At 41.5% G+C, this 16,875-nt stretch overlaps 1 long non-coding RNA gene across 1 annotated transcript in view; it reads right to left on the bottom strand.

Moving 5' to 3' along the window:
* The window catches only part of LOC117539338, a 55,139-nt gene that overhangs the window by 22,633 nt on the left and 15,631 nt on the right, over positions 1–16,875 (bottom strand). The window contains exon 4 of the long non-coding RNA XR_004567985.1: positions 13,867–14,076. This is a non-coding gene — a long non-coding RNA (uncharacterized LOC117539338). The remainder of the gene's footprint in view (positions 1–13,866; positions 14,077–16,875) is intronic.

Below are 16,875 nucleotides of genomic sequence, written 5' to 3'. Positions count from 1 at the left end.
CAACTAAAAGGCTCTTTCCTATCCACCATCCGCCCTCACAACTTCTCATTGACTTTTAAGACCAGTCATAATCATATTTAGAAAATGAAATTAGTAGTATATGAAGCATTTTATAGGATGTTATTCTTTTTCTTTGCTGCCCTGGAGGCTGCCGACCCTCGCTAACCTCAGTGCAGCGTGCAGTTCACTCACTACAGGAACACACACACACACACACACACACACACACACACACACACACACACACACACACACACACACACGGCTGGCCTGTAGCACCAGAAAGCAGATCCTCTCCGCTCAGGATCACCCTCCCGTCTCCTCTTAGCCACTTGCTGCTGTATGAAGTCTGACTCTGAGGCGCGTTACAGATCTTATAGGGTTTGAAGTCGACATGTACCCGCTCCTCCTTTCACCTCGCAGCGCTTGCCCCCCCCCCCCCACCCCAGAGACAAAGCAAGATCAAAAAGTATCTTCCAGATCACGCAGAAATAAGAAACACAGAGCATCTCCAGGAGACAGGGATGATGTGTTTGTGTGGTGGAGGGGCCCCACTCAGTGGAGCGTCTGTGATCACATTAAAGATGATGCTGCTAACACCCCCCCCCCCCCCCCTCAGACCTGATCAGCCTCTCTTCCTCCAGCTCCGGTGAAAACATGTCAGTACAGACCCAGAGATCTTTTGGGTGTTTCTGTACATGCTCAGAAACTGAGGAGCTGTTTTGAAGTGGTCAGTCACTCAGATGTGACCTTTGAACGCACTGTTTCTTCAAATTTAAAGAAAAGTTATTTGAGAGTATTTATACTTGAGTATCACTTCTTATAAGTAAGTTAAAACTCGTTGTACATGTTAAATGCATTAATGTAATCCTCATATTTCTTTTTTGAATTCCTCCTTAAAGCAAGAAAAAAGCCTCAAAGTTTTAATCAATAATTGATTAAATTTGAAATTTTTTCTTTTCAAATTCCTTTTTTTACATTAAATACATTTGAATATGGCAAATGTGGTATTTGTACAAACTTTGTGACCTATAATTTACAATTTTTCCAGATTTTTCTATCCAAATAAAAATGGTAAAAGCCACTAGATGGATATTAATCAAGTACAAAACAAAACTTTATGCGACGTTATGGTAAATGTTAAGCACCTGAATCCATTCACCCACAGAACAGGAACATTTCTATGAAAACATGTAACACAACTGCACTAAAATAATGCAAGACACACACAGAGGTGAAATATAAAAGATGGGATTTAAGGAAAGCTTTTTGTTGTCTCACAGAATTTCAAGTTAACTCCTGAATAAGTTTGTAAAAGTGACATTAATGCAATGTCCTCTGGTATGTTGTCAGACTTCAGGAGGGGACAGATCTGATCAGGCTTTCAGTTTGTTGAATATTTCAACAGAAATATTTCAACAGAAACCACACGCTTTTATTGTGATTTGCAAATAAATAAAAATCGATGGATTTGCATCTTATCAAGAATCCTGCAGCTGAGGATGCAGATGAGTTTTCTAACAGACACATAAAGACAGATAGAGTTAAACCCGGGAGGTTGTTTTATTCACACAGAGGAGAGTGGGCTCTCTCTGCCATGGCGGGAAGTGAAGCGAGGAGCGATAAGGGCTGGGGGGGGGAAGAGTTGAACAGTAACCACAGGACGCAACGCCGGAGACAAATATTTCATCAGAAAAGTTCCCAGATACAGACTGGAGGAAACTAGGATGCGGCTTGTGAACGCACCCTGCCCTCAGTTTGTCTTTGACACTGCGCGATGGTAAATATGTGTTTTCCTCCGATGTGATGGAATAAATCACTGTGGCTTCTCTAAAGCAAACACATATCTGTTGCTCAGCTTATTGACAATGCAGGAGACCGGAGACTAAATAAAGAGAAACACGGGAGGAAATGAGGCCCAATCATGACGCCTGCTTAAGACCTCATTGCTTCTGAGTGCTACTTTACTGTTGCCGTATTTTGACTGAAATCTTAATGCAATGAGGATTAAAGGGATTACAACATAATCTTGAATAATCCAAAGTGCCACGGACGGAGGAGCGCTTGTAATAACGCCGTAAAACCCGTCCGGAGGTCTGACAACATTGTCAGTCATGGCAAGGATTAAATATTTGCGGTAAAAAACTTTCGACTAATGCCCGCAAACCGTCGCGGGGGAGAAAAGCACGGGGGCCAGAAGGCAATTTAGTCATTTAAGAGACATATAGCACCTCTGTAAGTGCTGGCCAGCCTGCTGCCAGGACAAAGAAGAGGACGGGAGGGGGGCTTTTTAAGCAGATTTACTCCTTCAATTTTTGTTTTTGATCAATGCTCAGGCAGGTTCATTACACATGTAAAGCACGGGGGAGGTTTGAGAAATGAAAATGTTCTCACAACCAAGAATCAATTCTTATTAGGTCTACCAAAATGCCATCAACATGTCCATTAGCTTTCCCACTCATTTATATGTTTTCCCTCAAGAGCAGGGGCTTCCTTGTGTATTTTAAGGATTATGTAAAGTATATTTGGAGCTAAATAACCCATATTCATCGATGTGAACCTGCCTTTAATTACAACCCTTCACTCAATAACAGCTCAGATGTATTTGGAGGCACATTAGTGGGATTTGATGCAGACCTTGCCTGAAATGCATGTGGGCTGATTGAAGTTATATTGACGGTTAACTCCTCTGCGACAAACCCTCAAGTTTACTGAATGAATATAAATCTAAAGGGCAAAAGAGCTTTTAGAAACAGTCTCTGCATTTAGTGGACAGGAATTTGTCTCAGTAAAGAATGACAGTACAAGGAGCAAGAAGACTGCCATGGATAAGAATAAAGTCAGCACAAAGAAATACATTTATTTTCCTTTGTTGATATTGATATTTGGCCATATTTTGCTCATTTTCAGGTAAAAATGTATATGTAGTGTCTCACTGGGACATGTCTCCATGCTTTAATGTTCAAAAAGCGCTTTATTTTTCTCATACTGCCTGCTCTTTTCACCCTCTGTCTGAAACCAGAGCCCAGTCTGCTCTGATTGGTCAGCTGGCCGACTCTGTTGTGATTGGTCAACCGCTTAGAGATGTCCCGCCCTTTCACGTACAATGTGACATATAACACACAACAGGGCTTCTTTAAGTTGTTAAAGAAATGTTTTCCGATTTAAAATGACATTCACAAATCGTAATAAATATGAATTCAAAAGCGTCCCAAAAGCAAAACTACTATACATTTCTTTGGCAAGTTTCACCTGAACTGTAAACGTGTCACAGACGGACACTTTCAGGTGTTTGTTTCTTAATAACTGACTGGTTGTTGCAGCTTTGAGCTCTAGTATAAAGACAGTTGTTTAACTTTGATATGATGCCGCTCTGATCGGACATTATGCAGACATTCTTGACTTTCTTAAACTAAAGCAAGGAACATCTTCTTTTTTAATAAAATCTTCTTGTTGTAGTTTGTGAAGAAGCAGGATTATAAAATAAAAGGTCAACGGATGTCGGCAGAAAGTCACAGAGGTGAAGGCAAAGTTTGAATACTTCACTTTTAAAATGCAAAGCTGCCGTCAGACGTCTGGCCTTTAAAGTGTATCAACGGCACATTCCCTGCTCTATTATGTCAATGAGGACGCCCTCTCCCCCTCTCCCTCTCTGACTCCCTGCCCTTTGGCAAGGCACCTGACCCCGGGCGGTGTGTCGAGCAGAGGACTGGCAGCCTTCCAGTTTGAATAACACTACGAGATGAAAATACAGATACGCCTGATCAGCCCTCAGATGATTTGAGGCGTTGGAAAGACTCATTTTACATATTTATCAGAGAGAAGTTTGGATTAAACGTTTTTTTTTAACTTAGTTCAAATAATGCTCATATTTTGGCTGAACTTTTTGGGAAAGCAAATTCTAAATTGGGATACATTTGACTGATGTTGCACGTTGAGTTTTTGAATCATCATACTCATTTTCATGTAAAAGATACATTGAAATCGTCAGGGTTTTTGCAAGGAACTGTCACAACAAAGTGGCATCTCTGCACAACGCTATACTTCATATTATGAACAAAAAAAGAAATGTCTTTTCATTAATATTGCACCTCCTGTTCTTTGACATTTGAATTGGGGATTGAGTAATTACTCAGCCCTAGCTAATCATTTAAAATATTCACAAATATTGTAAAAATCACGTAAAAAAGTTTAGTTGTACATTTATTGACACACGATCATTTCCCTTGATCTTAAAAAATAATAGTTGATAGTAGTGAACACTAGTTTGACAAAACAGTACACTCTCAAGAACACCTTTCTATATATTTGTTTAGCTTCTAACAGAATAAATCAGCTGTTTGCTCACGATATAATTGTTAAATAATACCACTAATACTTTAATTTAATATGCCATCTGTCACATACTTATGTATATATAATACCTTGCTTTATATCTTGTTATTGTTCATTTGTAAATTCAACATGTATATTTTCTTGTTTATTTATTTTCTTTTAATTGCCATGTCTTTAAAAGGCAACACAAACGTTGGGATCAATAAAGTACTATCTTATAACTACCTTGAAAAAGCCTGATAAACATGGATTGATTGACTTATAATGCTTTAAGATGCAACAGGGAGGAGACAACTAAGTCCATATAAATACAGATGATCAATTGTGGCCACACACACACACACACACACACACACACACACACACACACACACACACACACACACACACACACACACACACACACAACACACACACACACACACACACACACACACACACACACACACACACACACACACACACACACACACACACACACACACACACACACACACACACACACACACACACACACACACACACACACTGTAAGTCCTCTCCTGTGAAATGTCACCCACAGTGCTGCCACCCAGTGCAGGCTGCCGTCAACAGCAGCGTGTGTGTGCAGCCGGCAGCCACTTCCTGTCAGGGAAACAGATAACACCCTGGACATGTGTTTTAGTTAGCAACAAGAAGACTGTTTTATAAGCAGGCACTTTACACCGACTCCTCATTTCTGGGAGAAAGGGAGGGAAAAAAGCTGCCAGGCGCTACAGACAGTTTATTTTTTTCTGCCTATAAGCCATAATGAGGTTGTGCCCCGGGGAATCAGTGGAGCGGAATGTTATTAATGCCTCAAAAAAGGAGGGAAAAATCCTCGGCACCTTCTGCGGCCGTGGCATAAAGGCAGGAAAAGACTGTCAAACAATTAAAGTGAAGTGAATTCCCTGAGATGGAGGGGGAAAGGAGAGAAAGAGAGAGGAAGAAAAGAGAAAAACAAGCGGACAGGCCTGTGTGAGGACGAGGAGAGAAAACAGCTTCCTTCAGGATGTGGAGGAGAAACCATGAGCTCAGCGTTAGTTTAATCAGCGGTGTGAAACCGTGTTAAGACCTGGATGTTTTTCCACTGAGATCAAACAGGGTCAGGAGTCAGGCCTGTGTACATGTACACGTTCAGGAAACAGCAGGAACTCTACAAGAAACAGGTATTATGAATACAAGTGACACTGCTTTACTTCCTGTTACACTTTGTACTCAAAGTATGCGCAAAGTCCAAGTAGCTGCTGAAAAAACAGACAATCCTAACCCAGGTGGATACGGGAAGTTTGACAGACAGTATTTCAACTTCCTGGTGCATCTTTTAAAATAGAAAATATAGAAAATGATACACTTCATCGTCTGAAGCCGCAACTTGTTTTCATGCATGAAAGTTGATCAATTGTTCTGCCATCAGTTTCAACTATTCAATCATGCAGTGGGGTGCAGACAGGAAATGCTGAACTAGCCTTCCTCATACAAACTGTGAAACATTAGACAACAGGTAGCATCAAATTGATTATGAAAGGAAGTGTCGTGCATGTGAAACGAGTAAAGTAAGAGCAGATGAGTAGCAAAGGGGTCACAGGACATCTTTAAACTGTAAGTGATGGATGCAGAACTGCGTAAGCTGATATCTTTTGTTGCATTACAACTTTCATTATTTCAGCTGCTGCTTGATACTAAAGCAGGCAGGGTCTTCCTCAATGGACACCAGGAACATGTTTAAATCGCCCTCTGCTGAAATCCAATCTTCTCCTCAGTCCCCGTGTGCGACACCTTATCATCTTCATTCAGAGGAACCCCGATGACTCCGGTTTAATCTGCTTCCTCACATCCTCCAGCCCGGCATCTATTGTTTCTCCCGATGTGTCAGGGAGACTTCCTCGGAGGAAGACCCTGTCACCGTCAAGAGCCCCGGCGGGTCGAGACCCCAGCGAGCGCCGCACCTCATTGTGTGTCCTCACCTAGTGTCTTATAGACTGTGGCATCGAAGGGTCGATCAGACGTGGCCGCAGTTCCCACAGGAAGTGGAGAGGGGGGGGGAAAGATGCAGGGGAAGCATATCAAACACGGAGAGGTGAGGCCTGTGACACGTCAGGAAGATGAACTGCAGCTGGCGGGTTTAAATAAGGAAAGCAAAACAGATCCAACTCTCACTTTCATGTTGGATTTGATATGTCCGTGTGTTTTATCCTGCTGCTTCACGGGAGGATGTTGTGTGTCTCAACTCGAACAACAATAAGCCACCTAACACCAGCTATCTTCATGTCAAAAAAGGATGTAAAGAAAACTGAGTAGAGATGTTATTGCAGCGCGCTTCTTTTTCCCTAAGGAGCCATGCTTGTCTTCCAACAGCTCTGCCTACATCCCTTGCCAACCAATCTGGTAAAGATTAAATGATTTCCACAATAATATATATATCTCCTTAACTGTTGTAAAAAGCCAACTTCTGACATCTTTATTCTTCAAATATATCTATGATTATTTACTATAAAAAGCCAGGTTACAGGACCAAATAACAAAAGCACATAACTTTAACAGTGTCTAAAATAAAAATGTTAACTACAGATGACATACTGTATATACAAGTATTAGATATTAGAGTTGAGTCAGTTACCTACATTATTTGCCCAAAAAACATAATTATTTCCAACCATCAATAATATTTAACGACAATAATATATATATATTTTCTGCCCTTAATGTCAGCTTGATAACATAGTTGCTTATTGGTCCACATATGAAGAAGATCTCCTTTAAGAAAATCGTATTTTTCATCGACTACATGTCGTTTTTGCACGACAAATAGCATCAGGTCTGGATCCTGTAGGTTTGGTGGAGGCCTGTCTTGGCAGCTTCCATTCTGACTTTTCCTTAATTAAAATGAACAATCAGAGGCCAGATAGCAATAAAATAACTATGTAGTTTGTTGACTTTCCCTTCATCTCTAAATGAAACACAGTCAGGTAAAAAGATGATAGAAACGGCATTCCTCCGCATCCAAAACCCAACACTGAAGTTTACAGCTGCAGCAGAAACTAGGCCAAAGTCACTTCTGAAGTAAATGTTGTCCTGAGCGTTCTTGTTTTTCAAGATCTGAGCAGGGCCTGGCTCGTCACACACATCAGCTCTGATGCGCTGACACGGCGCTCATTAATGTGAGCGGTGCAGAGAGGCCTGCAGCCATTTCCCTAATGGCGTGCGAAGCGGCCGGAGCGGGGATGGTGTTAGAGGTCCTTTCACTGCGAGCTGAGCAGCCATGATGGCTAACCACCACACCAGAGGCCCCTTTGTTTCCCCTCTTCCTCAGCCCAACACTTTGCAAACAGCTAAGCCTGTCACAGGCCGACATCAAGGTTCAGTGGTCTGTCAACATTTACCAGCAGATAAAGACAGAGCGGGGAGGATTGTCAGCCCTGGAGAGCACATCGCTCCGTCCGCAGAGTGTGTGTTTCAGAGAGAAAGTGTGTGTGAAAAGACACAGGGCGAGTACTTATGTGTCTTTTCTCAGTGACAGCAGCCAAACAGAAAACACTCATGCGGGGAGGAAGACGGCGCCAGTACATTAGAGCCCCCAGCCGCCTCCCGTCCATGAAAAGTGACGATGGAAAGCTCTGACAAATAGCAGCGGATCCCGCCTCCCCTGGGCTCGCAGCATCTCTTCTCCGGCCTGTGGCTCTTTGCTCTGCCGAGAGGACCATCACAAGCTCCGTCGGCTTAGATGTGTTTGAGATGAGAAGCCAGAGCAAAGACTTGAGCCTCGGTTCTGCGGCGCCCATCCAGCTCGCCCCGACTAATAAACAACGAGGGGATTGGACGGCACAAAACAAGCTCTTTGAAACAGTCGGGGAGCGAGCATGCAGCGTTGCGGGGGGATTTTTGAGACTAATGATCTACCTACAAGAACATACATGTTCTCACTTTGATTGTTTTGCTAATAGGGCCACAGATGACCAACATCAGCACAAAGTTTCACGAAGGTTTGTCGAGCAAAATACAAATAACTGCTTCAGATAGTGCACTCTACACTGTTACATCCCTATGACCTTTTATACTTGAGTAAAAGTACTAATGCCACAGTCTAATTCAACCAAATGACATCACAAGTCATGAGTTCTAAATATTACTTAAATAAAGGTACATAAGTATTATCAGATACATTCAGTAAAAGTACTGATTGTGCATAATAGCTCTTCTAAATGTGTTTTTTTATCATTAGATAATATATATAAGAGTCCATGTTGTAATTTCTTAATGTGGGTCAGGTTTTGGATATTGCTGAATACATTCGTAGTAAATGAGTGTCATATAAACATAACATTGTGTATTTCGTTGTGAAATAATTAACTGCCAGTGTCAATTTGATGTAGTGGAGAAAATGGTAAATATTTCGTATGTAGTGGAAGTACAAATCAGCAGAAAACGGAAATACTCAAGTAAAGAAGTACCACAATTATACTTAAGTAGAGTACTCAGTTACATTCCACCACTGTTTCTTAGTTAAGTGTGGAAGAACTTGACCTCAACCTTATGCTACACTTTTAAAATGAACTGGAACACTGACTCTACAGAGGAATCATTAGCAAATTAACTATGATAAATTATAAAAAAGTTATTAAACACAAATAGAAAATAACAGATTTTTCTTATTCAATAAAGGTCAACGTTTTCATAATGGTGGAAAAGGAGGAATTATAACAGGAACACATGTTAATGTAGGAGAAGAGGAGACTTCTCAGACAGGGCTGATGGGAAATGTGGTCTTAGATCGGAGGGAAATTATGAGTACTGTTTGAACGAGCAAGTGGCTTTTATGTAAATACCTCAAACTTATACTTGGGCTCTGGTTTCATTACTTTGTCGAGGATGAATACAAAAATATCTCCACATTTCTGTCATCATCCCTGAGTATTCATTTCATTTCAAACCTTTATTTATACAGATAAATCCCATTGAGATCATTGATCTCTTTTTCAAGGGAGACCTGCTCAAGTAGTTCCACATGAAACATAAAAACATAAATAGAACAACAAAAGGACATCATACATCTCATTTACATAATTATCCACATAAACAGGTACCAATAGTTTCCGATTGACTAGCATCCAACCGAGCTTTAAAAACATTTAGTGGCACCAGATTGTTCAGTTTCCATTTAATTTGCAGACTATTCCAAGACAGAGGAGCTGCGCATCTAAAAGCTGTCTTCCCTAAAGGCCCTGTCACACTGTCCCGAAATTGACACCCGATGGACACACGATAAAGGAAATGTTCAAATTCGGCTGTGATCGTAGCAACATCGGGCCATTCGTGAGGGCATCTTAAGCCATCGTATGACCGCCGGTGGAGTTTCTCAGGCTCCGGCAGCAACTTCGTGAGCGGCAACTTCGTAAGGCACTCGTGAGGGCATCTTGTCAAATCGTGTCATCTTCGTGTTATCATCGGTGCCATCGGGCATTCGCCCTCACTCTGATCGGGGCGAATGCCCGATGGCACCGATGATAACAAGATGCCCTCACGATGGCCTTACGAAGGGCACAATTGACACACGAATTCAACACGAAAATGAACCTTCGCAAGGTCCTTCGGCAATTTTTTGGCATGCCAAAGATTTTGCCACCGCTCACGAAGTTGCTGCCGGAGCCTGAGAAACTCCACCGGCGGTCATACGATGGCTTAAGATGACCTCACGAATGGCCCGATGTTGCTACGATCACAGCCGAATTTGAACATTTCCTTTATCGTGTGTCCATCGGGTTGTTTTATTGCACAACAAAATCATGTAAATATATTATGTAAATAACCCAATTTGTGTTCTGTGAAACTAAAAAGCATATAATATATTATTTTGAAGGACAGTTGACAGGAAGTTGTTGTTGTTATGGAAACAACATTACGGAGAAAACGTAATATTTTCTACATATAACGACGGATAAAGTAAAGAACAAAGTCTGAAGATATCAGTACAGTATCATAGTACTGTAACATAATTGTTTTTGGTACTTTCATTGCAGTTGTATGTCTTAAATGTAATGTAAATGTTGCCTTCGTGTGTGGTTCGGGGCCATCTTCGTGCGAAATTCACAATTCCATATTCGTGTGTCCATCGGGTGTCAATTTCGGGACAGTGTGACAGGGCCTACACTACAGGCGTCAAAAAATGCTTTCAACGCTTCGCCCATTCATTTGAATGGGGTGACGTAGGATATTTAAAAACTTCGCCGAACTGCATTGTGGGTAGCATGGCAAGGCGTTGCAAGCATCGCGAGCGTCTATCGGCGTCAAAAGTTGAACAATGTTCAACTTTTGAGGCTCGATGCTTGCTCGAAGCTGGCGTCAGCCAATAAAATCCCGTTTATGCAAATCTGCCAGTACAAGCGCTAGCCAATCAAACTGCGTGTATGCTGGGAGAGACTACGCAGGTAATTCCTCATATTCAAAAAAATTGAGGGAAAATTCATTATAGTGGTAGTGAATCACCCGGTGCTGTATGATCAGTCTCTGTTCATCTACCGGGATACAAACCGGAGGAGCGAGGCATGGAGGGAGGTGGCAGAGACAGTGGGTGAAACTGGTAGGTTTTCGCCTGTTTGGGGATTTTATATCCAGTTTACTTCGTTTTAACATTGCTATTGCTTTGTATGTCGGGGGCGTGAGATTCATTTGATTGGTTGTTGGTCGCGTTGCTCGCAAAAAATCGCCAAGCCTCAGACACGCCCAGCTTCAATTGTTCAGTTGGCACATTTAATAAAACCACAGCATTCGATCTCAGGCAGTAGCCACTTACAATTTTCCGTGAGATCAGGGAGCAGATATAGGATGGAAGTTTCCCTAACATGGCTTTGTATATGAAAATGTACCAGTGACTGAGCCTCCGTACAGTTAGTGAAAGCAAACCGGCCCTTGCATACAGGGTACAGTGATGGGTTAATGCTTTACAGTTTGTCACAAATCTCAGTGCACTGTGATACGCAGCATCTAACTTGACCAGGCAATTGGCAGGTGCATTCATATACATCAAATCACCATAGTCCAGCACAGGTAAAAAGGTCACAGAGACTAGCCTTTTCCTGGCCTCAAGCGAGAAACAGGACTTGTTCCTGTAGAAGAAACCTAGCCTAACCCTCAGCTTTTTAAGCAGGTTATTGACATGAAGTTTAAAATTGAGACAATCATCAAGCCAGATACCAAGGTATTTGTAACAGGTAACCACTTCAAGTTGTATTCCTTGCATAGTTACAATATCTAAAACAGGCTCTGGTGTCTTTTTAGCTTTAGAAAAGAGCATTACCTTGGTTTTCTCAACATTTAAAAGAAGCTTTAGCTCAGAGAGCTGAGTCTGAATAATGTTAAAAACAGCCTGTAATTTAACACCAGCCTCCTTAATGGAGGGACCTGCACAGAACATCACGGTATCATCCGCATAAAAATGTAAAGTAGCTTCATCCACATTTTCACCTAAACTGTTGATGTAGATGGAGAATAAAAGTGGACCTAAAACAGAACCTTGTGGTACACCATTTGCAATGTTCAACCACTCAGAAGACAGCCCATCAAAATGAACACATTGGGACCTTTCAGAGAGGTAGTTTACAAACCACCCACTGCATGGCTGGACATGCCTATACTGGCTAGCCTCTGCTTTAAAATGTGATGATCGACGGTATCAAACGCTTTTGAAGGTCAATAAATAGAGCTGCACAACTCTGCTTATTATCTAAAATACTCGCCACATCATTCACCACTTTCATTGTGGCAGTGATGGTGCTATGTTGCTTTCTGAAGCCTGACTGATGTTTAGACAGGATGTCATTTGTACATAAAAACACCTTTACCTGTTCACTCACTAAGCGTTCGAGCACCTTCGCCAGAACTAACAACTTAGAGATTGGCCTATAGTTATTTAATAAGGTGGCCTCCCCTCCTTTTAGCAAAGGCAGGACATACGCTGACTTCCACAATTTTGGAATTGTGTTAGTGCTGAGGGAGAGGTTAAAAAGAGTAGTGAGAGGTGGAGCAATAAAATCTGCAGCTATCTTTAAAAAGAAAGGTTCTACGTTGTCCGGGCCAGCCGGTTTCTTAGGATCTAACTTGGTTAAAGCTTCACGAACAACATCAACAGTAAAAGGGGTAAAACTAAAAGGGTTTTCCAACACACGTTTTTCAGAGTCACATACTGTAGTGTTCACAGAAGCAGAGTTAGTGACAGAATCAAATAGAGAACCACAGGACACAAAATGCTCATTAAAGCAATTTAGCATAGTAGCCCTGTCCGATATAGTGCCAGATGCTGTGGTAATGCACGGAGGTAGCTCATTACGGATATCGCCGGTGGATAACGATTTAATGGCTTTCCAAAAATTTCCAGGATTATTCAGATTCTTTGTGGTTACTGACAGATAGTACTTTGATTTAGCACTTTTGACATGTGAAGTGAAGCTATTTCTTAGCTGCCTAAAACGCAGCCATTCTACCTCTGAGCCTGATTTCCTAGCCTTTGCCCAGGCCTTGTTTCTCTCATGAAGGAGACTGGACAGATTAGCAGAAAACCAAGGATTGTCTCGTCCCTTTACTCTAAATTTACGCAGGGGTGCATGTCTATGATCTCCATAAAACCAAGATAAAAATAAGACCATGCGGTTTCTACATCAGCACACAGATCGATTTTACCCCAATCAAAATCAAGCAGATCATGCACAAAACCCTGCTCCACAAAATGTTTTTTGTCTCTCTTAATGATAATGCAAGGTTTAACCTTTTGGACCTTAGTGTCCCTAATTGTGGCTACAACACAGTGATCACTCAGATCATTTGCAAATACTCCCACAGATGAATATTTATGGGGAACATTAGTTAAAATGAGATCAATTAGGGAGGATTTATTAGGGGACTTAATGTTAGGGCGAGTAGGACTGTCCACAATCTGAGTAACATTTAAAGAGATACAAAGGTTTTTAAAATCCTCTGACACTGCAGTTAACCAGTCCCAGTTAAAAGCACTATGTCCTTGTAGTCTAGTTGTGATAAAAGATTTGCTAGTGAAGACAAGGAGTCTTTGACAGCTGAGGGGGGTCTGTAACAACTAACTACCATGACCTGTTGACCCTTTGCCACTTCCATATTTATGGCTAAAAATTCAAATTGCTTACTGATCGATTTGGAAACTACAGCGGTTACACTGAACTTATTCTTAACATAAATGGCAACGCCACCACCTTTATTAGGCCGGTCGGTACGATACACATTAAAACCATTTAAGGCAATGTCAGAGGCCAAAATAGATTTGTTTAGCCATGTTTCTGATAAAACAATGACGTCAGCGTCAGTCGAGCTCACCCAGATACGGACAAAATCTAGTTTACCTAACAGACTGCGCACATTCAAGTGGATGAAACCCAACCCAGACCTAGCTTTAAAATCAGCAGAAGCATTGTATCTTATCAATTTAAGGACACCATTCTCTTCCCTAAATGTCATGTGATGTCACGGTGGAGCCCGTCAGACACTTACTGTACAGGAGGAGGCATGTGAGGTGCAGGTCACATGATTTGAGTCGTCTGCCCCATCATCTTCTGGTTTCCACAGATATGTCACCTGTCCGAGCGATTACAGTCGTCCGCGGGCCCGGCGCGGCGTCCTGACTGCGGGAGACAAAAAGACGTCCGTCATCTCCGGTGTCACCGTCGCTTCCATGTCACGGAGCTGACGGGACGGAGCTCCCTGCAGCGGGAAAACAAACACAGAGGGGGAGACAAGAGGAGATTAGGGTGCTTAATTATTTACTGAAATACGGTTTGATCCAACAGACTCTAAAATTACAGGGCAGGTGTTTCCGAGACTAAAGATCATTCACTTGGTTTCAAATATGGTATGTAACTGAGTACACTTACCCAAGTACTTAAGTACAATTTTGAGGGACTTGTTACATGTAATACTACTCCACTACATTTAAAGGGGAAATAATGTTATTTTACTCCACTACATTGATTACTCGGCTTTAGCTACTTTTAACAAAATACTTTGTCTTGACCACTCAATAATGTATTTTTTAGCTTCCTGATTAGCACGAGCATTAGCCATGGTGATCAGGATCCATTGATAATGTATTTCCTGAATTCCTGCAGGCTTAAGTGCAGAATTTCAGTGTCTAATTCCACTTTATAAAAAGGTATTCCCTCTAAGTATCAGCCTTGTGAATGCGCTTCCCCTCACACGGTGTCAGCGGAGTGATTTAGTGCAGGAGATTGAGTGTATCCTCCCAGCCGCTGTCAGCTGAACTCTGCAGGAATGTGATGGAGGAACCAGGTTGGGTTTCACGAGCAGGTGTCTGTTGTTTTCCCTCCCTCGTGTTTCTCACACTGTTTCACCACCTGTTCTCATCTCCACTCATTCCCAGGTTTTTTTTCCCTCTCTGTGAAGGGTTTTCAGACCACAGAGGGCAGTGAGGGCAGACATTTAGCCAGAACCATTACTCAATCAGGTGAAACTGTATGGAAAGTGATCAAACTACAAGAAGTGAGAGAAGGAGATGGATTCTTTGATCATTTTCTTATATGAAAAAAGGTTTTTCGGTCTACATTTAGGATTTGCATCAGCCAAAAGTCAAGATGTATTCATATTGTTTTTCCTTTTAAAGATGTGTTTGTGATTTATTTCTCAGGATATTGATTTGTTGACCGGCAGAATGCATTACAGGGTTGAGTTTACACATTTTTGACTAATACATCATTTGAAATAAAGACATTTAGGCCCACATTTTACAAAAATATGCAGGATCAGCTCTAGTTTGATTTTTGAGGGCATTGGCCCACATGCAAATGGAATGCTTTGATGCATTCGATGACTTTTACACTGTCATCTGCAAAAAAAGTATCTTCTGCTACATTCAACGTGGCAAAGTGTTAAGCTAAAGAGAATATAATATTATAATCTAATTCTATCATGCCTTTAAACGAGGCAACAAAATCAGTGTCAAACACCTGCTGGGTTCATATGTAGTCACCTTACAGAAGTGATTCTCCATAATTATAGCTCCTACATGAATAATTCCTAACATCTCTTATTTCCATGCCTGAGACAGCGTTTCAGGGCATGACAGACGATAGAGAGCGTGAGGAAAGAAGAAGAAGAAGAAGAAGAATGCTTTTGTGATTGTCTGCGTGTCCGCCAGTGTTCCCCCTCTCTGCTCCGACATACTTTTCCGTGTTGCGTGTGCGGCGTTACACTTGTCAATGTATTTGTTCAAGCAACTCGGCCGTTGGGCCCTGCGAGGGCCGCGCCCCGCTGCCTCCCCACGTCTCTTTTTTAAAAAGCTGGGGCTCCTGCTTGAATACTCTCTGTGTCCATGCCCAGTGCCCTAATCCAGGGCCTGCTCTTCCTCTGAACGGGGAGTTAACTTAATCCCTCTCATTTAGGCAGCTGCACTGCCGAGAACTATGGGAAAAAAATAAAAAGTTAGAACTCTGTGACAGACACTTTCAGCTGTTGTGACGGCACCTCCCCGACTCAGCTGCCTTAACATGCAACCCTCACTCTCGGACGGTATTTTAATTTGGCGGTGAATAATGCATGCAGGGCGCAGAGCATGGCGACAGAGGTGGGAGGTGTGCATGAGGGGTGTGGGGGGGTGATAGCTGTGTGACTGCACACAGTGTAAAGCAGAGCCGTACAACGCTCACTGGCATCTCTGTGCACAATGAGCTGCCAGGAGTAAATATGCTGTGAATGTAAATGGTCATTCCCACACACACACCAACACACATCAGAGTGACAGAGTGTAACTGTGAGAGTACAAGCATCCCCTGTGGAGTGAGGGGTGGGGGGCATAAAAGGAAGGGACTGTTTTGAATGCAGAAGATCAAATATCGTAGCACTAACTAATGTTGAAATTCAGCATTAGTATCGTATTGATCCTATATATTTAAAAATATGTGTTTATAAAACATATTGTAATTGTTTTATTGTACATTTTATTTAATTAAATGTTGTAATACATATTTTTATTTTATTTAATATTTGTATTCCACATTCTTACTTTAACTCCTATGTTTAATATTTTATTATATTTAAAATATATAAATATCATATCTTCTATTTTATCTTTGTATTGCACATTCTTATTTTTAATATACAGTTATTCCTTATTATAAAATATTATTTCAATTTTTTTTATTATATTCTAAAATGGAGGAACTGTCAAAAAAAACGAATTCCCCCTGGGAAATAATAACAAATATTCTGACTTTAATTTTGAAATCGCATTGCTATGAGACAAGAGAGACAAGCATAAAAGCCTGTTGTGAATTCATTTTCTGCCATCATTAATGAAAAGTGATTATTTCCTCACACCACAACACATGTATACACCCCACTGCCTTCCTAAGCAGCTCCTGATACAGCTAATAAAACAGCATCATGAATAACACCATGTTCTCATGTAAGCAGGACTTCCTCACAGAAGCAGAGCGTGTAAACTTTATTTTTTCCTCCCTATGAAACAACTTCACACCTCTGCACAGA

This window comes from Gymnodraco acuticeps, unplaced genomic scaffold (genome assembly GCF_902827175.1).
Source record: "Gymnodraco acuticeps unplaced genomic scaffold, fGymAcu1.1, whole genome shotgun sequence".
Lineage (NCBI taxonomy): Eukaryota > Metazoa > Chordata > Actinopteri > Perciformes > Bathydraconidae > Gymnodraco > Gymnodraco acuticeps.
Note: the sequence above shows the minus strand (reverse complement) of the source record. Positions and strands in the feature narration are given on the sequence as shown.